The sequence below is a fragment of the Hibiscus syriacus genome, unplaced genomic scaffold, assembly GCF_006381635.1.
Source record: "Hibiscus syriacus cultivar Baekdansim isolate YM2019G1 unplaced genomic scaffold, ASM638163v2 tig00110831_pilon, whole genome shotgun sequence".
NCBI lineage: Eukaryota > Viridiplantae > Streptophyta > Magnoliopsida > Malvales > Malvaceae > Hibiscus > Hibiscus syriacus.
The window spans coordinates 4318135-4341480 of record NW_024062882.1 but is presented as its reverse complement, the minus strand read 5'-3'; the positions used below and the strand labels follow the sequence as shown (position 1 = coordinate 4341480).

Below are 23346 nucleotides of genomic sequence, written 5' to 3'. Positions count from 1 at the left end.
CTCTTTGAAACCTTCCTCCGCTAACAAATAATTAAACAATTTAAATGGCTTTGACCCTCAATCCTCCCTTTACTTTCCAGAATAATTGCATTGTAGTTGGATAAAGATCTCATGATCAGACTTTGATTTAGCATCGGAAACACTGATAAGAAATTCGAATCTACCATAAATATGTCCAATCTAACAAAAGTAGAAATTTCCTTGTTGTTACACCAAGTGAAGTTACTACCCAACAAAGGAAGATCATTCAAATTAGCCCTATGCACAAACTCATTAAAGATTCTCATCAAGAACCTATTCTGATTTCTCCCCATTTTCTCCTCTTGTGATAGGTATGCATTAAAATCACCTCCCAAACAAATAAGACAATCTAGTTGCAGCACAAAAGACAACAATGCCTCGAAGAAAGATTCTTTCTCTAAATCCGCTGAGCACATTCGGACTCCACCTCCAACTTACTTTCATCCCATAAAGTTATCAAGCCCACTGCTGACTCAACCGTAGGAGACGCCACATACCCTCTCAATATATTCCCTCCAAATCTCCTTAATAAGGAAAGATTGACAGCCTCCACATTTGATTCTTGGATAAACATCAACACTTATTTCTTCCCTATAATAAAATTCCTCACATCCATTGACTATTCTCTTCTCTCCAAACCCCTCACATTCTAAGATACGATAATTAAACTTGACATAAGAAATAAGAAAATAACATAATAACCACAAGAGATCAATTCTAACCCCTTTCCTCCTCTCCTCTATCAGAGAATTTGCCTTTTTCATAAAGGCTTTTTTACCTCCTTAGGAGGTTACACCCATCAAATTGCTAACTTCCGAGCTTGCCCGGACTTCTTCATACTCATTCGAACAATGACTTGTACTCTTCAAATGATCCCGCTTTTTCTCTTTTGAATTTCTCCTTCCTCTGCTTCTACTATAGACTCTATTAAAGAATTTGCACCCAGTTCTACCCATTGATACACTCCTTTTTAAAGTGCGACTACGATTTGGAGAATGACCCATTCTCTGAGAATAGGACCTTAAAAGAGAAACTGAATCTTTGCCTAATCTAATATGATTTCCATTCATACTTAAAGAGTCCAAAGAACTTGATCTCCTACGAGACCCACGTTGAAAGGTTCCACCTTTACTGGTTCCTAGATCATCCCGCATAATCTCCACATTCTCCCTGACATAATTGGGCCTTTCTAACCCGCTATTAATTCCTTTAGCCAACCCATAATTCACATCATTTACCCCCGACAAAATTTGTTTCATAAGAACTAAACAATTATCCTGCCTCTCTTTATTAATCCCCACCAAATTAATTTGCCTTGTATCAGTTGCATCATTAATTCCAGGAATGAAAACCTCTATGCCACCTGTCGAAATCTCTTGAGCCCAAGTTTCCACTCTCTCCTAGGACAAGATTCCTACCTCTTGGACTTCTCGATCTCTCAAGACCCCTCTATCACCGTATTGGTTCTCCAATGATCCATTCTCCCCTTCATCAGAATACTCTCCATCACTCTATCCATTCGATATCTCAGAAGATCCATCATTTTATATCTCTAATTTAATCTTTATCACATACAACCTACTGTTAGTGTTGATGGAGATCGATTCGGGAAAATCAAAATGACTAGTCGCCCTAAGAACCATCTGAGCTACTCTACAATCCAACTTCAGCAGTGATTCCTTCTTGATCTCCACTAATTCCCCCCACCTTGAAGCCAGACTGGAGAAAAATACTTTATTCCAACAATTCAAGGGTACTCCAATTAACGACACTTCGTAAAACGCCAAAGGAACACCCCATATGAGGAAATTGGCCTCAACCAATCGAACCAGAAATTTAACTCCAGAGCTTTTTCTTTTAGAGCTTTGATTTTCTCCTCTTCCGACAGAAAAGTTACTAAACATGAGTTCCTGACATACCCCAACTCGCCACTTTTGCATTTATACCATCATTGTGCAGAGCTTTCTGGATTAGTTCCACATCATACGATTGTTTATGAATGCCAGTCAATGACCTCTTTAACCAACATCGCTCCTCCACAGGGATGAAGACATAGTAGGGATTCTTCGAAGCAACTATGCCACTTGTCAAACTATTACGTTCCCCTACTGGTAACCTCTTATTTCCCACCAGCTTATCACGATAAGAGCTCTCATCATGAAACTCATTAATCACATTACCTTTACCTTCAAGGCTCTTTGTTTGAGTCACAACCCTCTTCTTAACCCCTTCAACGTCTGTACCAGATAGATTCTTCCCTCTTGCCGACTTCTGATACTTCGCCTCCCTGAACGAAACTCTATTCCCATCAATCATCGCATTATCAACCTTTGTTACTGCTTGCAAAAGATCCTCTTAACTCTCAAATTGAACAAATGCAAAAGTTGAATCTCTGTACTTCGGTCTCTTGTTGACAATAAGAATAAACACCTTAACAACCTTGCCATGGAGCTTGAACCGTTCCCACAAAGCTCTCCTACTGACTCTTTTACTCTAATTATCAACAAAAGCATACCAAGGGGCTCAAGTGGGGAGAGAACCTTGAACTGACTTTTCGCTTGCCATTTCTCTCTAGTTCTTACGACATTTTAAATTATGATAGATGCCAAAATTGAACTTGTGCATAGGAGACTACTAACTATATGTATAGTAAAATGTGGCCGGAGATAACTTACGTAGCGCAGAGGGAAAATGCAAGGGTAAGATTGAAGCCAAAGAGAAACACAGAAACGACAGCAGTGAGAAGCATTGCCACTGAAGTGGAATAGACCTGAACAACATTAAATGAACATTGCCACTTCAAATTAAGGATTCAAAATGATTATCAAATGCAAGACACATTCCTTGTACCATTATAGCACTTTTATCACTTCGGAAATTGGCTGATAATTTTAGTTTCGAGTGTGGATAAATAACTCACGGGACATGTAGGGTACCTCACCGGGAAGTCGCAAACTAATTCCTTAATACGCAGCTATAGAATATTCTAAACTTATTATCAAACCTCACACCACTTTGTTGGGATCGCAGCAAAGTTGTAAATCATATTATCGAGAAAGAAAATACCTTTTTTACAGGTTCCGGCATCAAGAAAACCAGAAGTTACTTACAAAGGAAGCAAAGGAATAAAAATGTAATCCAAGCCTCATGAGAAACAACTTCATTGTAAATTAAACCATAAAATGCATGAAAATTATTACTCTACACTAATAACTACGGCAAACCTAACCAGATTCTAACAAATCAGAGAGAATGATGTAAAATCAGACAAATAAATGATTAAATAAATATGAAATTTCATATCATGTCTTACCTTTACTATATTGTCTGCATATTTCATTAACATTGATACAACAATTCCACTGCAGATGGAACAAATAAATTAAGCATGTTTCATGAAAGCAAAAACAGAAAAACTAAAAGGTCTTTAAATAATACTTCGCTAGGAAAAGGAAAAGGAAGTACTTAAATAGTACTTCACGAAAGCAAAGCATGGAAATTAAAAGGTCCTTAATTAAATAGTACTTCACTAGGAAAGTGAAATAATAATCACAAATCTAAGAAATCATTGCAAAAGGAAGGTATATTTAGGCAGATTCCAGAGATTCTTATAAGCATTGGCTATAGTTAGCTTGTCAAACTTCAGAATTTCCATTTCTTTAAGTATTGAAAGGGCAGGTCAGTAGCAAAGTGCTAGGCATCCCTTGAATGGTACTTGTGTAGCTCATTGCCTATTTTTCGAGGTTCACGGTTTTCTCTAAGAATAAATATAATTATCAGAAAAGATTGCAATATCTTCCTAAATAGAATGTCTACCGCAAAACTATAAATGGAGTCAGCAACCAGGTGCTAGCAAACTCACTCAAACCAGAAAGATGAATGTAATACTTGAGTGCATGGTGAAGGATCATGAGAGTGGTAATTAGTGAGTATCCATGGAAGAAGCCCCTGAGCAAGCGAAACAAATTTCAAAATATAAATGAAAGAACTATCAAGGATTATGAAGTTATTAAAACAGAACTCTATTTTAAACGAATAAGAAGATGATTTTTCATTTTGTAAGGCATATATCATTTATGTATCTACAAGTAATGAGTCACAAAAATGCACAACATGCTGAGTTAATAATATTTCTAAGATAGGTGACAACAACCAAATTTAAAGGCTTCAATTACTTGTGCATGACAACATCAAAATCTTGGACTAGTATTGCTATAGCATTGAAGGCCATTCCAAAGATATACAACCAGAAATTCTGCACATTTATATTCCTTGATGGTCACTTCTTAGTTATAGCCTGCCAGCATAAGTAAATAATCAACATGGATTTCTATGACAATCAAGAATTTTGCTAGTTGAACTCAGCAGAAGCTCTGTATGTTTTAAACTGAATCAAGACTTTAATTGGTCGAGATCTATAGATCGACAAGTTCAACCAGAATCAGATCAGGCAACATTGGCGGAACACCTTAACAGTAAATAATCATCCAAAAAAAGGTTGCAGCTTCAAAAAGAAAAAATGAAACAAGTATCTACAAAAATTTACCTGTGTACACCCCTGCAAATCCACTCAAAAGTGCCATCACCAGCAAAGCAAATAAAAGTTTTGATTTTAAAGCAACAAATCAATTTCACTTTTCATCTTAATCGGACTAAAAGACAAATATTTTGGCAACTTACAATGGCCATTATCCAGCCTGGAAGAGGTGTTTGAAGTACTTGATCAAAATTACAAAACATAATCCAAACTTACTAATGCATAGCCAAATGATAAACCTTGTAAAAAATCTCAAATTGAGAAACAGCATGTATCCATCCTCATGAGATTGAGAATTGAGATATCAATTGCCATTTGAAATCTACTCATAACCAAACAAAGCATACAAGTTCAAATTGTTCAATCATTATCTGGCAAAATTGTTCAATCATTATCTAGCAATTTGGGCACTCATCAAGATGCAATCGACAGATCCATCGCATTAACAGTCACACAACAGCACTAAGACAATCTCCAAGTCAATAAGCTTGCACCAAAGTAACAAACATGTTCTCAGAAACAAACTGTGGATCCATCCAATCAAGGAACAATTAGTAAAGTTTTTATGATTCTTACCGAGAATTTAGTTGTGCTGTTGTAAGCCAGCACATAAGAGAATAAAAGCTGGCCATTGAATCTTGCTTAAACTGAATTAAATTATCAATAAGAGAAAAGGTAATGGAACCCAAAAAGTTGACAATATATGTTTATTTAGGTGTATCTTCCACTTTAATGTATATTTGGTTTATTCCATAGAACTTGGAATAACTGAGATTTTGAGAATCTCTATTGTCATGCTACGATATCCCAATAATCAGAAGATGTTATCCACCAACATTGACATGCATGATTTTAAGGAGCTCACTTTTTCTTGAGGGTAATACGATACAAAACACCAGTACTGATAATATTCAGATTCTTCGGTATCTGATAACCCGGTGCATCAACATAGGCAAAGATGTAATACTGCAACACAAAATTGAAAAGCACATACAATTACATTTTGGAAAATAAGACCAAGATATCATTACTCTGTCACGGTTGGGAGAGAGGAGTAGAAGCACGAAGTGAAGGGCATTGGGGATTTAGAAAATGAATTAGGGATTAAGATAGGGATTGCACGTAGTGAATTGGGGAATTTGTATGAAGAGGAATTAAAAGGGGAGAATGTAACTCACATGGGAAAATTAACATGAAGAAAAGGAAGGGAAACAAGGGCCTTAGGATAAGCCCAAGTCAAAATAGGAGGAAACCTAGTGATTGTGATTAAATAACCATGTACTACAGAATATAGTTTTCATTTGTGAAAGGAATGAACTTTTTCTTCTCTTGAATCTATATTCTTTCGTCTACTCTCTCCTTTTTTTCTTCTCTTCTTCGTCTATTTTCTTCTCTCTTTCTTGAGGGCCATAACAAATTGGTATCCAGAGCCACAACTCCTGACAACGCAATGGTTGAATTGTAACACCTCAATTTATGGGTTAAATTTTAGAAATTATAAAGCATTAGATTTAATTGGTATTTTGGAAGAAATTGAGTATTAAAATTGTAAAGTTGACAGACCATTTTAAGAAGTGCAGGAAATTCAATGACTAAACTCATGGTTTACTCATTTTTTTATAGGATGAATTATAACCCCTCCCCCGTGTGTTTTCTCCATAATTTCCCATCTTTCCATTCCCCTCAACCTTCATTTGAACTCGATTTACTCACCGTCTGATCATCGTTTGATAAACCGAAACCACCATCATTTTCATTGTTGAAAGATGATCAAAACCCCTCAAACCTTTCGTCGTGAATTGTCGTCATTCGTCGTTAATTTCAGTCGGAAGTATTGTCGGTTTTAAATTAATTTTCGTTGGTTTTTCGTCGATTCACGTTGATCCGGCCATCCTTTTTCAACACCTCCCACACCATCGTGTTCCTTGCATCGTTTCGAGTCCACCGATGTCCTCCGTGTCTCCGTCGTCGCCGGCGCGTGGAGGGGTGAGAAAGTCAAAGTTTTCGATGTTTCGAAATCGAGCTCTCTACCGTTCAAAATTGTGAACCAAGCTTGGTAAGTGTCTCAAAATGCCTTCAAATAATTTTTAAAAGTTTTTGCTGAAATTTTTTCGACACCGTAGCACTGTTCACGCGCCGCCCCTGCGAGTGGGGAGCTTCAGTAACTGTTGGGGCAGTTTGACCCGACCCGTTAACCCGACCCATTGACCCGACCCGACACGTTAACTTGACCCATTGGCTGTTGACCATCGTTGACCGTTGACTTTGACCGAAAAAGTCAAAAATTTTGAAAAGCCATATTTTATGTTTTTTGATGTCCTGAGTCTGATTTCGAAGTCCATTTTTCAAAATTCAAACCCAAAAGCCTCGAAATTGTTAGTCAAACCCGTTAACTTTGGCTAAAAGTCAAAATTTTTGAAAAGTCATATTTTATGTTTTTTGACGTCTTGAATTCGAATCCGAATTCCGTTTCGTCAAATTTGAACCTGGTTAGCTGTTTTTTGACTAATTAATCACCCGATTCGATCCGTTTTTCACAATTAAGCTCCGTTTTTAATGAAATTTCAGTTGATATGTATCAAAAAACTTATTGGAAGTTGATTTAAAGATCGAAGGCGTTCGAATGAAATTTTTATGGTCGATCAGTATGGCACAGAAATCAAGGTAATACATTACTACCTTTTTATGCTTTATGGAACATGTTAGTATTGATAAATGCATGAATGAATATGTTTGGTCTCATTTGGGTATTTAATTATTTCATACACTCTATATGGATACGGTAAAAATTCGTTAAATGAATACGGCTCGGATAACTGATATAAAAAATTAAGGGATTGTTAGAATTAAATTACAAGTTCGGTGATTAGTGATAAAGGAATCAGCTTGGATCTGAAGCATATAATTTATTTCATCAAAGGTACTTGGATGGGAAATTATGAGAATAATCCGATAGGGTAAAATTACGAAAATACCCTTATGTTGTAAGATGACAAGAATTGTCCCTGGAAGTTGGTTAATAACTCTGAAAAGACATATTGATCCGGTAAAATTACATATGTGCATAAGAAATGCTATTTTTTCTTAGAAGATTTAGATAACAGGTTTTTAACCCCATGAGGGTTTGTGCAAGATGCTAGAAGTCTATTAAGGATATCATTTCATGATCAGAGAATGTTCGGAAAAGAAATTAACCATATGATCTCTAAATTATAGTTATTTTCGTTAAGAGTTAATACCGAGTTATCTGGTTAAAAAATTAAAAAAATGCCCTTGAGATGTAAAAATATTTCGAGTTGACCCTGAATGAGAAAGTACTTTGAGGATTCGTACTTAACTAGATAAATTACAGATTTAATTGTTAAGATTTTGTCTTTGTATAGAAAATTCCTGATATCTGAGAAGGCAATAGACATGAGAATATCTAAGTTAAGAATAATTTATCGATAGTTCTCTTTTGATAGAATTGTATGAAATGACTGAAGTAAATGATAAGTTTAAATTCGATAATAAGATCAGACGGAAGAAAATGATTGTAATACACTGGATCTGTAAAATGACTAGAATACCTTAGAATGGAAATGACCTAAGAATATCAACAAGCTCAGGAATGATTGGATATCCTCGAGCTCTAAAATGAATGGAATAAAACTAAACACCAAAATGACCAAAATACCCCTATGGCCTAGACTAAGTAAATTTTTTGATTAATTAAGGAATCCAAGTAATATAGGTGTTGTACAACCCTTAAAAGTTATGAAAAACAACTTAAGTGAGTTGATCAATCTTAATGATATGTCAGTACCTGAACTGCATAGATATTACTTTAATGCATGTTCATCTACTCAAGTTTGGCTCAATGATAATTTTGGAAGTATCAGCTCACTCAACTCTAGATTGCATTTAGTACTATGAATTGGATGTTTGTTCGACAAATCAACCACGAAGACCAAATTGAATGGAACGAAAGTACAATATGTATCTGAAATTCAGGAACGTTTGAAACTCTAGAAAATCCCGAAGTCACTGGAATGGACTTGAATGCTAAATGAACTAAGTAACCCCAAGAACTGAGGATTAAGTAAGTGATTGGGATAAGCCTGGAAACTCGGATGAACTTACATGATGTAATATCCCTATGGATTATGAACCATAAATAAAGTATGTTGGCATTTCCTGGTATAGTTGAAACATGGAAATAAAATAAAGAACATTAGAATATCTATTCGTCTCCTTAAGATATGTTCAGTGATGACTCATAAAATGATCTATGGACAAGAATTTTTATTATTAAAGAATGAATACCCTAGAAGGGTAATGAATTGGCTAGTCGATAAGCATCAGTTCTGGGAGTTGTTTAGCTCGAGTTGTTCGATATTCTAATAGATCGACACAAATTGTAAATGTTTTGAATCTTCGTTTCTTCCTTATCAGCTCAATTCACATTCTGAATAACTGATGATTCTATCAGTTAATGAACTATTCCAATAGTGATTCTAAATTCCAACATTCTATCGGCATACTGAAGATCTGTGTTTCTATGTCTGATAAGATTATCCAGTACCTCTGAATAATATCTGTAAACTTTGGTGTGTTCCCTAATCACATGAATATTTTATTGATTTCTATTTAAATTTGCTATGATACTTGACCTAGATTCTGATTTGACACTTGACATGGACTCTGATATGATACTTGACATGGATTCTGATATGATAATTGACATGGATTATGATATGATACTTGACCTGAATTATGTTTTGATTTTTGATATATTTTTTTACGGACGGAACATGTTTTATTTGGGGTATTATTGGAGGAAGAATATTTGAAGGCTCCTCGACTTTGTGTACAGAGCCTTACTGGACGTGACAGGATTGTATGGTTCTGAGGAACCTACACATTTTGTTCGTGACGGGGTTGTATGTATATATATATATATATATGTTTTAAAAGATCTGTATCTTTTTATTGGTTTTACGGGAACACACTAGATAACCTATTCTGATCTCCTGAACTTAGTCATTCAAAATACTTATCTGAACTGAAAGTTCATTGTCCGTTACCCCTGAAATATCAGTAGGATCTCCGCTTAGCATAAAATCTGTAGATGTTTGGAACCAATAAGGAAATATATGTTTATCTGTATCTGCACGTTCTTCAGCATCACTTGGTAGTTCTGTATTACTGAGCTTTCCAAAGCTCACCCTGTTACTCACTTTTTCAGGTTAAAAGAATCGTATCAGTGCATCTATCGACATCAATAAAGGATTTCTTCTTGCGTTGCTTGCAGAGTATGGTACATGTGATTAGGGGGCATGTAATTGTATTTTGTTTTATATATGAGTCTGAAAATCTGTTTTATCTCTGTATACTGATAAATCATTTTATAAGTTATATGTTTTAATAAAAGTTTTAAATTTTCCGCTATTTTTACAGTGGGTCGCTCCGGTGGCATTGCTCTTTCTACGATTCAAAAATAGATTGAAGACTTTAAAAAACTGGTGAAGCAAAATCAGTACTTTGGAGACAAGGATTGCAATGAATAAGGGCTATTTGGAGAATATTTTAAGGGACTTGACAGGAAGGATAATGATCAAGAGCCACCAAGTCCTGAAAATGAGAAGATGTTACCAGTGGCAATAGAAATCACAAATGATGGGTATCAAGTGTTTGATAAAATGTGAACAAAAGTAATTGATGCAATGTCATCCATCACTAGTACCATGAAGGTTGATTCAAGGCTGCATCAGAACATCAGTCTCGTTAGATCTATCAAGCTGATCTCGGGGAAACATCAACAGTTCTGAAAACAAGTTCCTCCAAATGAACCTATCGTATTATTCTTGGTGATGTTAGGGATAAGTTGTATCAGACACGTGAAAGGTCTCGCCAAATTTTATCTCATGGTATCTCTGACATTCCCGAGGAAGAAATTTTCACCAACATTGAGCAGTTTATGGAACCTCTTGAACTATGTTATAGATCACTTTGCTTTTGTGGTGACCGATCAATGGCTAATAGAAGTCTTCTTGATTTCTTAAGGCAAGTTTCAACTTTTGGCCTCTCGCTTGTTAGACTTGATATTCGTCAAGAGTCTAACCGCCATACAAATGTGTTGGATGCCATTACCCAACACTTGGAAATCAGTCTCTGCGTGAGTGGTCTGAAGAACGAAGATACAAATGGCTACTGCCTGAACTAAGTGGAAAGTGTTCGTTGTTTAGTGTTGATCTTCCTAAAACAGAAGAAATTACTGATGTTTTGGATACATTCAGTGTCTTGGTAGAGCTTCCGGCAGATAACTTTGGAGCATACATCATTTCAATGGAAACAGCCCCTTTGGATGTTCTTGTTGTTGAGCTCCTGCAGCATAAATGCCATGTGAAGCAACCCTTAATAGTTGTTCTATTGTTTGAGAAGCCAGGTTTGCCTATATCAGTTCAAATAATTACTTTTACGTCCTCTATAATTGATTTTTCTCTAGGTAACTCAAATAATTCCAACTATCTAGTTCCATCCGCGTTTAGAGAAATTTGTTCTAAGATGTTTAGGGATGTCAACAAACATGTTAAGATATTTGATCCTTTTTTCGACTTTTATTGATGAGATGGAAGATGGTTCAATTTGATAGGAGTTTGAGTGTACCTAAAAGAGAAATTAGTTTATTCTGTAAACCAACAATTGTTCTGCTCGCTACAAAATGGTGGGTTATATACAGAAATGAATTCCTTCAGGCTATACATATGTGGGGGTTTATAAGCTGCTATATACACATAGCAAGACTGTTCTTATGTGTATAACATACTAAAGCAAACTAAATATAACTCTACTCCTCTCGGTAATGGAACTCAGAGGTTGGCTCAATTCTTTGCGAATGGCCTTGAGGCATGCTTGGATGGTAGTGGAACTGTAATACAAAATTTTTATGCATCTCTAGCTTCCAAGAAGACAACAGTTGTTGATATGTTGAAGTCTTACAAAGGATACCTTAGTGCTTGTCAGTTTAAGAAGCTACCAATTATGTATGGAGACAAAATGATTTACCACATGGTTGGGAACGCAAGTGCCCTTCATATTGTAGATTTCAGTATCCTATATAGTTTTCATAGCCTATTTTTATCCAACATCTCTCAAAGAGACCTGGTAGGCCTCCTAAGCTATGCATAACTAGAATCGTGCTTCCCCAATGTGGTTTCCACCCAAAACAAAGGATTGAGGCAACAGGTCGTTGCTTGGCAAATTATTGCAAGCGCTTTAATGTTTATTTCAGTACAAGGCTATGACACTCAAAACTGGGAAACTCTTCGTGTAGAAAACATCAAGATTGATAGCAATGAGTTCCTTGCTATAAATTCTCTTTTTCAATTTGAGAATCTGTTTGATGAGGCTGTTGAGGTGGGCTGTCTGAGGAATGTCGTACTAGAGTTGAGGGAAGTAAAAGAGGAGGCTAGCACCCTGGCTGGAAAGCTAGCAGAGGCCCAAGCGACAATTGATTATTATCAGTCTACCGAGACACAGATTGAACAAGAGTTAAGGGAAGTAAAGGGAAAGGCTAGCATCCTGGCTGACAAGATAACAGAGACCCAATCAACTATGAAATTACTTGAAGACTCATTGGCTATTGCGAATGATGATTTTTCCCAACTTACATAAGAGAAAAGGATATGAAAATTTGTAAAAACAATACAAAAAACAGTTAAAGAGAGATGTATTCCAATACAGGGTTTTTAAGTTAGAGAGTGATGTAGGTGTGTTGGAAGATTCATGCAGTGAAGCAAGAATGAAGATAGAGGAATATCAAGCCAAAGAAGACAGATGGAAAGAAAAGAAGACAGAACTTTTGTCATCATACAAAAGCTTGTTAATGAAAGAAAAAGAAGCTGTTAAGAAACTGTTTTTTGTTACTGGCAGTTTCACTGATTTGCAGAAACAATTAAATTTGCTATCTTCTAAGAATGAGGAACTACAGTGTATGATTTCAAGACAAAATTTTGAAATTGAGCATCTTAAAGAAGAAATCGAAATGCATGTTACAAATAAGTGAAACTCGGAACATCGGAGTTATTTGAGGCTGGATTTGGTTTGGAAAAGATTATTGTCGTCTTGGGAGGTAAAGAGTTTATTGAATGCCAAAATCCTGTTGGTATCGAAACTCTTTTGCTTGATTTAGAACAACAAGTTAACACCCTGCTGTTAGAGGCTGAAAATTCAAAATCTAAAGCAGAGGAACTTGGTACCAAGTTGACCGAAAACCAACAGGTCGGGAATGTTATAGCACGCGAGGGCCCTACGAGGGTGCAGAGGCCAGGGATGTACAAGCAATGGCTAATTAGTTGGGATGGACTTTCTTTTTTTGCAACTTAGAAGGATTTTGTGGTCTTGCTATCACAAATTCGATACTTTGATCCTTGGTGACAAGGATCGTCTAAAGGGGGAGGAATTGTCACGGTTGGGAGAGAGAAGGAGAAGCACGAAGCGAAGGGCATTGGGGATTCAGAAAATGAATTAGGGATTGCACGTAGTGAATTGGAGAATTTTGATGAAGAGGAATTAAAATGGGAGCATGTGACTCACATGGGAAAATTAACATGAAGAAAATGAAGGGAAACAAGGGCCTTAGGATAAGCCCAAGCCAAAATAGGAGGAAACCTAGTGATTGTGATTAAATAACCATGTACTGCAGAATATAGTTTTCATGTGTGAAAAGAATGAACTTTTTCTTCTCTTGAATTTATACTCTCGTCTACTCTCTCCTTTTTTTCTTCTCTTCGTTTATTTTCTTCTCTATTTCTTGAGTGTCATAACATACTCACAAGGAAAACAACAATTGAAATCTACCTGAAGCAAATTCTTAGATAAAGTCAAGCAGGAATTGGATAAACAATAACTTCATCAAGGGTTGTACTCAACCTGGTTCAAAGACAAATAAAGGGAAAAAATATGTTAATCATCCCCACGTTAATAAAAAAATTAGATATAACCAATCACAAGTAAGATGTATCTGTTATCATCTGTAACACCTTCACTTTTCCATATTCTTGCCAAGGCTGCAAGTGATAAGGCACATTTCAAAGTCTCCAACTGTTTTCCAAAATAGAAGTAGAAAGTCAATCCTATTGGCACCATGTCAAGTCAAAACACAGGTGACCATTCCACTCACCAAAAAGTTTGTTGTGGTAACACTATACTCGTACTTCCAAGCTCTCTTCGACCAGACAATAAGTATTGCTTGTGAACTGGTAAGAAATGTCAAAGCAAGTGTAACGATTGTCCTAATCAAGAAAAAAAGAACATAAAACCATCAAAACTAGTATTTTCTGTTAAATTAATTTTTATTTTTTGAAGTTAATATTAGTAAAAAGAAAACAAATTATATAATTTGATCTTACTTGTGTTTCCCCTTGGCTTGTTCCTTTGGAGGAACATTACTTACAGAAGCTACATATCAATGGAAATCATAACAAAAATGAGAAAAACAAAGGACAAATTTTTGTGCAATTGAAATTACATAGAAATCAAATAGAAATTTTATAAAACATACCAACCCCTGGAAACCCTTTGCCTCTTATACTCTCAATGTCATCACTTACTGCACCTCCATCATCATCCTGCAAATCAAAATACATTCAAACAATGACAAAATACTGGATTTAAACATATTAGTATCTTACAAGGGTAATTTCAATCAAATCTCGAACAAATTTCACAAGTTCAGAAAGAAAACAATATTTCTTCAATTTAACGAGATAAACAATTAATCAGATCGCTAAACTAAATTTCTTTTCTCCCGTAAAAAAATGCATCAAATGCTCTAGGAATTTAAGAGAAGTGTCCACCAAATTCACACGATAAACTAAATAGAAAAAAAAGAGAGGCCAGTACAGTTAAATAAACAAACTAGAAATTGTAGGTAAACTCAAGGAAAGCAAAAATATTAGTGACGACAGATTCAATTTGGCATCCGAATATGATAATGAAAAGTACGATGGAGGAGAAAACAGATAGAGGAAAAGAATTGAATACCTCATCTTTGATTTTGCGATACTCCATTTCCGAATCAGCTCGTAGTAGATCTCACTGTGCTCTGTTATAAACTGCTCATCTTCTTCCCCTTCTTCTTTTCCTTTTTTTTTTCAGAAAAGGCTTAATATCAAACTAAGTGCCCAAAAATACCTAAATTCTTGAATAGGTTCCTAAACTATTTTTGACCCATTAGGTGTCTACGTTATAAAATATTCATTTATGTGTTCGGGCCATCAACATCATTAATTTCTTCTGTTAAGTGACACATGTCACAGTACTGTGAGTTTGATTTTTTAAAAATATTATTATATTTATAAAAAAAAACCTTAATTTCTCTGAAAATATAAAAGGCCCAATATACCTAAAATCCTCAAATCATATCCTTAACCTGTTGTCGCCGCCGCCCTTTCCATCCACAACACCGTTGTCGATGTAACCCCTTTTATCCTCCTAGTCATAAACCATCGTAGTTGTCTTCGATTGGTCGTCGAGATCACGTGGGATCACGATTTTTATCCTAGGGTTCGCACGGTATAAAAAGTTGATTCACCATAATCGTTCAGGATTTCATTGAGGTTTTGGTCTCCGAGGGGAGATGAGGTCGGGCGGAGCTTCGTCGACGGTAAATAGTGATGGTCGACGTGGATTTAGGGGTTGAAATAAAGGTTTTCAAAGTTTTTGGGGTTATTTCAAAATGTTTATGTTTTTCTTTAAAAATACATATAATTTTAATTTTTTAATTTTTTAAAATAAAATTTTTAAAATCATCGGACTTTGACACGTGTCACTTAACGAGAAAATTAACGTCGTTGAAGGCCCAAACACCTAAATGAATATCGTTTGTAACGTTAGACACCTATATATATCAAAAAATAATTTAGACGCCTATTAAAAATTTAGATATAATTTGGGTACTTATTTTAATAATATACAAAAAAATGAATAATGGCCCGATTTGAACCATACTTTCGAGTTCAATTCAACTGCTTTCTTAATTGGGCTTCTAAGTCGTTTGCAGTATGAAGGACTATGGCTGAAATTCAACCCATTATTTTGAAAATAAAGCAAATTTGAGGGACCATTCCAGAAAATCAAACCAAATTTCTCACTTTTATAATTTTTTATTTTCCTCATTTTCTATGTTATACACTTATTGAACTATATTTTGAAATAACAATTTATGAAAAAATGTTTTTTGACTTTAATTGAATTTATTCAAAGCTTTCAAAAATAATTCAAAGTCCTTAAAAGTGTATTTGAGCACAAAATGATTTTCACATACAAAAGTATCGATATTGTTCTTACAGTATCAATACCTCATGAACAGTACCGATATTGTTCATATGGTACCGATATCAAAGGTAAGGGAAGTATCGATACTCACTAGGTAGTATCGATACTACCAGCAATGCTCAAATTCCATAATGCAAAAATGATATCGATACCCAAAGGAGTATCGATACTACTTTGTATAGTAGTATCGATACGATAGGCATAGTATCGATACCATCAGACCCCAACAACTAGTAACGACTAGTTGATTTAAAAATAACAAAGGTAGTACCAATACCCTCTGTACTAGGCAATTTTATTTTTCATAGATTTCATCCTCAAACGGCTAGAAATCATCCCTGACGGCTAGAAACGACAACAACTTCATTTCAACATATAAATACAATTTCAAGACACTTGAAGAAGGGTAAGAACACCTATCCAAGCACACAAGAGAAGAGTTTTTCCAATCTTATTTTATCTCTATTGTAAATATTAGTGTTTTAGTGAGCTAAATTTGTAAACACCCTACCTTTGATAGGTTTTATTGTTTACTTCTTTTTACCTTTTGGAAAAAGGGAATTGGTTCTATCTTAACCAACTAAAAAGATAGGAGTGTAAAGGTTATCTTTTGATCCTTGAAAAGAAAGAAAAATTAGTGAATTTATTGGAAAATCCTAAGTGATGAGCTTAGGTAGTGGAAGTAGACTTGGTTAATAAGTCGAACCACTATAAATCCTTATGTCAAATTTCTCTATATTTTACTCTCCTTACTCCCTAATCAAATTATTTCCAATTCACCCTCTTGCAACATTTTTGTTGTAAATTCAAATTTCCGCAAATCCTAACAATTGGTATCAGAGCTTGACTCGTTAGAAGGCTTCACATCCTTGAGACGATCCTCGAAGAAGCCTATCGATTCCCGATGCAACCGACAAAGAAATGGTTTCAACCTTCGATACCTCATGAGCAGTATCGATACTGCTCATATGATACCGATACCAAAGGTAAGTGAAATATCGATACTCACTAGGTAGTATCGATACTACCAACAATGCTCAAATTTCAGAATACAAAAGTGGTACCGATACCTAAAGGAGTACCAATGCTACTTTGTATAGTAGTATCGATCCCATAGGCATATTATCGACACCATCAGACCCCCAACAGCTAGTAATAGCTAGTTGATTAAAAATAACAAAGGTAGTACCGATAATCTATTTAGGAGTATTGATACCCTATGTACTGGGCAGTTTTATTTTGCAGAGATTTCACCCCAAATGGCTAGAAATCATCCCCAACGACTAGAAACGACTACAACTTCATTCCAACATATAAATACAAGTTCAAGACACTTGAAGAAGGGTAAGAACAATTATCCAGACATTCAAACACAAGAGAAGAATTTTTCCAATCTTATTTTATTTCTTGTAAATATTAGTGTTTTAGTGAGCTAAATTTGTAAACACCCTACCTTTGAGAGATTTTATTGTTTACTTCTTTTTACCTTTTGAAAAAGAGATTAGTTCTATCTTAGCCAACTGAAAAGATAGGGAGTGTAAAGGTTATCACTTGATCCTTGAAAAAGAAAGAATAAATTAGTCAATTTGTTGGAAAATCCTTAGTGATGAGCTTAGGTAGTGGAAGTAGACTTGGTTGATAAGTCGAACCACTATAAATCTTTGTGTCAAATTTCTCTATCTTTTACTCTCCTTACTCCTTAATCAAATTATTGACAATTCACCATTGTAAATTCGAGCTTTCACAAATCCTAATAACACTTGTTTTATTATTAATATTCGAATTTGTTTGACTTATCGGTCTTCTTATTTTAATAAAGCATATCATATTGTATAATTATTAGCATGTTATATCATGTTTTTCTATTATGAATATTAAAATAATTATCATTTTTATGAATGTTAAACACAACCCAAATATTCCATTCTATTTCATTTGTTATTTATTAGTTATTTACATATTTCTAATAATCTCAACATACATTTAGTATGAAAGAATAATATATAAATACTCCAATTAAATATTTTAAAATTTATTGTATAATGTATTGATAAATTTATCCTTTTAAAGGTGGAACTGCAAACAAATGTCATAATTACATCATACTCATCCTTGATATCATACAATTTTTTGGTATAATAACAAATTAGGTCCTTGTAAGTTAAATATTAGACAAACTAACCCTTGCCCACCAAAATTTTAGTTTAAATACTCAACAGGCCATTGTATTTTTAAGTTAGATAATTTGAACCCTTGAAATGTTTGTGCCTGATTCCGCCCTTGACAAATTAGCTGCAGAAACTTTACTTCAAAAATGAAGAGAAAGACTCAATTTAATTATAAGAAATTGCTAAGGACTTGGTAGTAATTTACAGAGTTTATGATTTGGTCATTACATTATAAACCAATGCCATTTCAGTCAAAATGTTTCAACAAAAGAACTTTGAATAACCAATGATTCTTAGGGTGACAAAGTCCCATGGGAGCACATCTTCATCTTGTTGCTTTGCGTACAATCTGCCAACAACAATGCAAAACCTCAGTTTTCATTAATGCAAAATAAAGGACAAGCTGCCAACTATCATATAATTAACAATCAGTCTAAAAAGTCCGGCTAACGACGACGAAAACCGGGTTTTTTTTCCTTTTATCGGAATCAACAATTTTCATTTCATTGGACTGCAATGCCTCTTCCACTTGCACAAAGAAAGCCCATGGACTTGTGTTTGTTGGCATGGTGTTATCTAAAGCGCATAGCTATGGAAACACCATTGCAGATCATTAGAATTTTCAGGCTAGAAGCGAGCCGGAATGTCTACGAATCGGATTTATAACCTAAACACAAATATGCTTATAGAAACCGGAGAGAGGATATAAAGAGACGGTTCAAAGATACCTGTACAAGACGTGTGCGGATGGAAACTAATGGGAACCGGATGTGTCCATGCTCACATTCATACTTTTTCGCATGGTTCGTCTACCGATCCAACCATTTCCTTTTTTCATCATGTCAACAAATTCACCGTAATCGATTCTTCCGTCCTGAAATGAAGCAATTGTCACAAAATTGGAAACTTTTATTGACGAATTCGCCCAAACCCACTGTTTATGCTAATGTAAATGAATATGAATGAAATAAACTAGTTAGCTTGAGAATATTGTCGCCATTCAGTCGTGCAGGCGAAATGACGTACGTTGTCTTGATCAACCTCTCTGATAATATCCTCGAGCAAAACATCCGTCATGTTATGCTCGGCACAAGCTTGTTGAAGCTCGTCAACTGTAATATACCCACTTCCATCCTTGTCGAAGTATTGGAACGCTGCAACGAGATGTTCCTCGCGCTCTAGTTTATTAAGGTGAACTGTTGCAGCTATAAATTCTCCGTAATCGATGGTGCCACTATTGTCGACATCAGCCTGGGAACAGAAAAGGGAGCTCAGATTGTTATCTCCGTATCCGTCAAGGTGAAAGAAGGGCAGGAAACAGAAAAAGAACACACAAAAGAACATGAAACTAATGTTCCGATATCAGCTTCACAACAAACTTACGGCATCCATAAGGGCCTTTATCTCAGTATCCTTCATGGTTGAACCATATCTTCGCAAACCGGCTTTGAGTTCATCGAACGTGATTGCACCGCTGTTATCAGTATCCATAGCCGTAAACATTTCTCTCAAACCTGCAATCTCCTCCTCGGAGAGACTTTCGGCTATTACCTGATAGTGAAAAAGGAAGGCATAACTTTTTTCCATCACAATGAGATCAAGTGGTACATTCAACTCCATTTTACACAGAAGTGGATTCACAGACACAAGCGTCTGGACAATCTTACCCGTAAAGCCATCTTCTTTAGTTTATTCATCGCCGAGAATTGTTTAAGACGAGAAGTACAGCTGGATCGAGCGCCCTATCTGGAGCAACACCATTTTTACAAATCCAAGGATGACCTAAACAAAAATCAAAGGCAGCAGATATCACATAGGAAAGCATTGGTTCAAGGATACATTTTCAGGCAACAATATAGCTGAGATTGAAATCATGCTTAAACATGAAAATCAAGGAGGAACCGAGTTCGAAAAACCACGTTGAACACGATACATTGCAGTGACTCGGCAACTTTAAGCATCTTTCCATGATCATACTACTTAAACAAATACAAAATGATATTACGTACATAATACTTCATGAGCAGTGAGACGCTCTGAAGGTTGAGAGCATAACATCTTCCGTATTAGGTCCTTAGCACTATCAGATATTAGGGGCCATGGATCTGAACTGAAGTCGATAAACCCTTTCAACACGGCATCGAATATTCCTTGCTGTGTTTCTGAAGAACAGACAGAAAATTTGTAAGTGTGGAATCACTTGAAACAGAATCACAAAACATCATAAATACCTGCCCAAAATGGTGGCACGCCGCTTAGCAATATATAGAGTATAACTCCTGCAGTCCATACATCCGCCTCCGGTCCATATTTCTTGTTTAGTACTTCGGGAGCAACGTAATAAGGGCTTCCAACCACGTCAGTAAAAACTTGTCCTAAAGTAGTAAACCATAGGTTATGTCAATCGACCTGATTCTAGACGCCATTGAATTGCATAAACTAAATAGCCCTTTTACCATTTAAGTGTTAAAGATTAAGAATTTCCATTAATTACTTGGTCTTGGTCTATGTTCCAGCTACTTAAGTTGCTTGAGTAGAAAAACAGATTTCAAAACTAAGAACATTGAGTTTCTGACCTGGCTTAAAGAATACAGAGAGTCCGAAATCGATCGCCTTGAGAGAGAAATCGTCGTCCTTGTTAACTAACAAGAAGTTCTCAGGCTTCAAATCTCTATGCATAACCCCAAGCGAATGACAAGCCTCAACAACCCCAACAATAATCTTCGTCAATTCAGCCGCCTTCCTCTCGGTGTAATGCCCCCTCTGGATAATGCGATCGAACAACTCGCCTCCGGAGCAAAGCTCCATCACAATATGCACATACAAAGAGTCCTCATATGCGCCTTGAATCGCCACGATGTTCTTATGACCGGCCAAATGATACATTATCTGAATCTCCCTCCTAACATCATCCACATCCTCTTTGGCAACCAACTTCCTCTTTGATATCGACTTGCAGGCGTACTGGATCCCCGTAGAAAGCTCGGTACACAAGTGCGTAGTCCCAAACTGTCCTTGTCCTAACTTAGGTCCTAAAGTGTAAAGGTCACGGATGTTGGGAGTCTTATGACCCATAACATAATAGGTCTGGTCATCGTTACCATGTTTCATGATGTTTCCTTGCTGGTTGGAGCTAATGTCGGCCGAATGGTTATCGATTACGAGGGCTTGTTTGGTCGATTGTTCGGGAACTAACGGCTTAGGGGGAGGATTATTCGAACAAGTAGGGCGAGAAGTAGTAGTACTACTAAGCTTTGAAGATATATCCTCGGGCCGATTATCGTCGTCGTTATAAAGATCTCCCTTGTTAGATCCACGGCATGAATTGCCCATGAAACAATTAAAGTTTCCCCCACAACAGCAGTACTTCCTTCATCGAATGATAAATCCAATCATATTGAAAGAATCCCATATCAGGTCATAGTTTCAAACACTGAATATGCAAAAGGAAAATGAGAAAATGATTCATTTTTAACAATTTCCCAGAAACCAAAAAGGAAAAAAAGAAGCAAAGCTAACATCTTTCTAACACACCATGTACAATGAAACAATATCAAACATCAAAGCAACGCTAAATCTCAGCTAAAATGAATCGAAAAGAACAAATCTTCAGCTCAGAAATCCAAAAAAGAAAATGAAAACAGAGATAAAGTTAACAAACATGGAAACAAAAACAAAAGAATAAATAAACCCAAAGATAAGAGATGGGAGAATTACCAGTTTGGAGTGGAAAACATTAGATGATGAAAGGAGAGACAAAGGAGGAAATGGCTATGGAGGAGGGTGGATGGTTTAATGTTTGAATTTTTATTCTGTTTATTTTTTTTCCGTTCTTTTCTTTTCTTTGTTTGTTTATTTTGGGTTGGAAACATCGGTTAAACCGGATGGATGTATATATATATTTTTAAGAATTATATAATATCTATTTAGAGATAATTCTTAAATTAATCAAATTTAAATTTTTTTTATCGCTTAAAATATTGATTATGAATTATTTTTTTAAAAATAGTACATTTAAATTAAATCAAACGTACTTATTAGTAAATTAAATAATATATATATTAAAATAATCAAGATATTTTATTTATCTAAATTTGTATCAACAAACGTTTTGTTAATTATAAATTGAACAAATATAATTGTGACTATCGAAAAAATAACAATAATTGTTTAGAGATAGCCTATAAATAAAATTATTAACAAGTGAAGTAACAACGCATATAAACTGAAACACCAATGACTCCGAGCAACAAAATGGAGTAGAGAAACTTAAAGAAGAACCAAAACTGCTAACAAAAAAAGCGATATTCCTTTAACATCAATCTCATCTGGCATATAAATGCAATAATCAACGAATCGTTTTGTACAAACGAACAGAGAAATTATGCATTGAAAAGCAACAACTATGTATTCAGAGAAAATAAAAAACCAAGAAAAAGATCAATTAAAAACTATATCGATTGTCCAAAAACAGAGATAACCATGATATCATTTATTAGAGAAAGTGCTAAGAATATTATTATAATAAATATAATAAAACATAATTAAAAATAACAGTATAAAGGTCGGAAAAGATAACCACCGCTGCCATAAAAGAAGAATTTTTAAAAGCTACCCAAGAGAATTTGTAACTTTCATAAATAAAAATTTATTAAATAGAACATATGATATGGTTGACTTTTCTCAAGTTTGCGGGAAACGACAACGACGGAAGTTTGTACTTAAACTGGTGCATGCCCACAATGCTCACGCGGATTACGAGTTTACTAGGTCAACGGCTTGTCTCAGCTCAAGGCTATTTTCGTCAAACTCTTCCACAATTTATACTACTATTTTTTTTTTGCATTTTCGAAGAAAAAGCTCTGTAATTAAAATAATTAAATTAATTTATTTAATGTTTTAGTTCGATCAACTGTTTAAATTAAAATAGAAAATTTAATTCAATCATATTTGATTTCATTTTAATGCTAATTTATTATATTTTTAATTCATAAAATTTAAATTATATTATTTAAAAATGTTGACTAAGCCTTCTTATGCTATTTCTATTTTCTACTCGTTATTTCGTTCACTACAATAAAGCAATGGCAATTTCCAACGTCTATCAGGTTCCTATTCCTAAGCACAATCCCATCAAAGAGTCAACGACGGATTTATGTATAATTCATGCATCCTATTTTATTGTATTTATTTAAATGTTTAAATTTTTAAAAAGTATTTATGTAAATACATAATAACAAAATTAGCCTGCATAAATACTTCTTTTGTCTTCGTTTTTTTTCTTTTTGAGTATTTTAGTTT

At 35.1% G+C, this 23346-nt stretch overlaps 2 pseudogenes; both read right to left on the bottom strand.

Moving 5' to 3' along the window:
• Positions 1-2659: 2659 nt before the first annotated feature.
• Positions 2660-14674, bottom strand: LOC120142755 (annotated as a pseudogene).
• Positions 14675-18222: 3548 nt separating this feature from the next.
• On the bottom strand, positions 18223-21862 carry LOC120142661 (annotated as a pseudogene).
• Positions 21863-23346: the final 1484 nt, after the last annotated feature.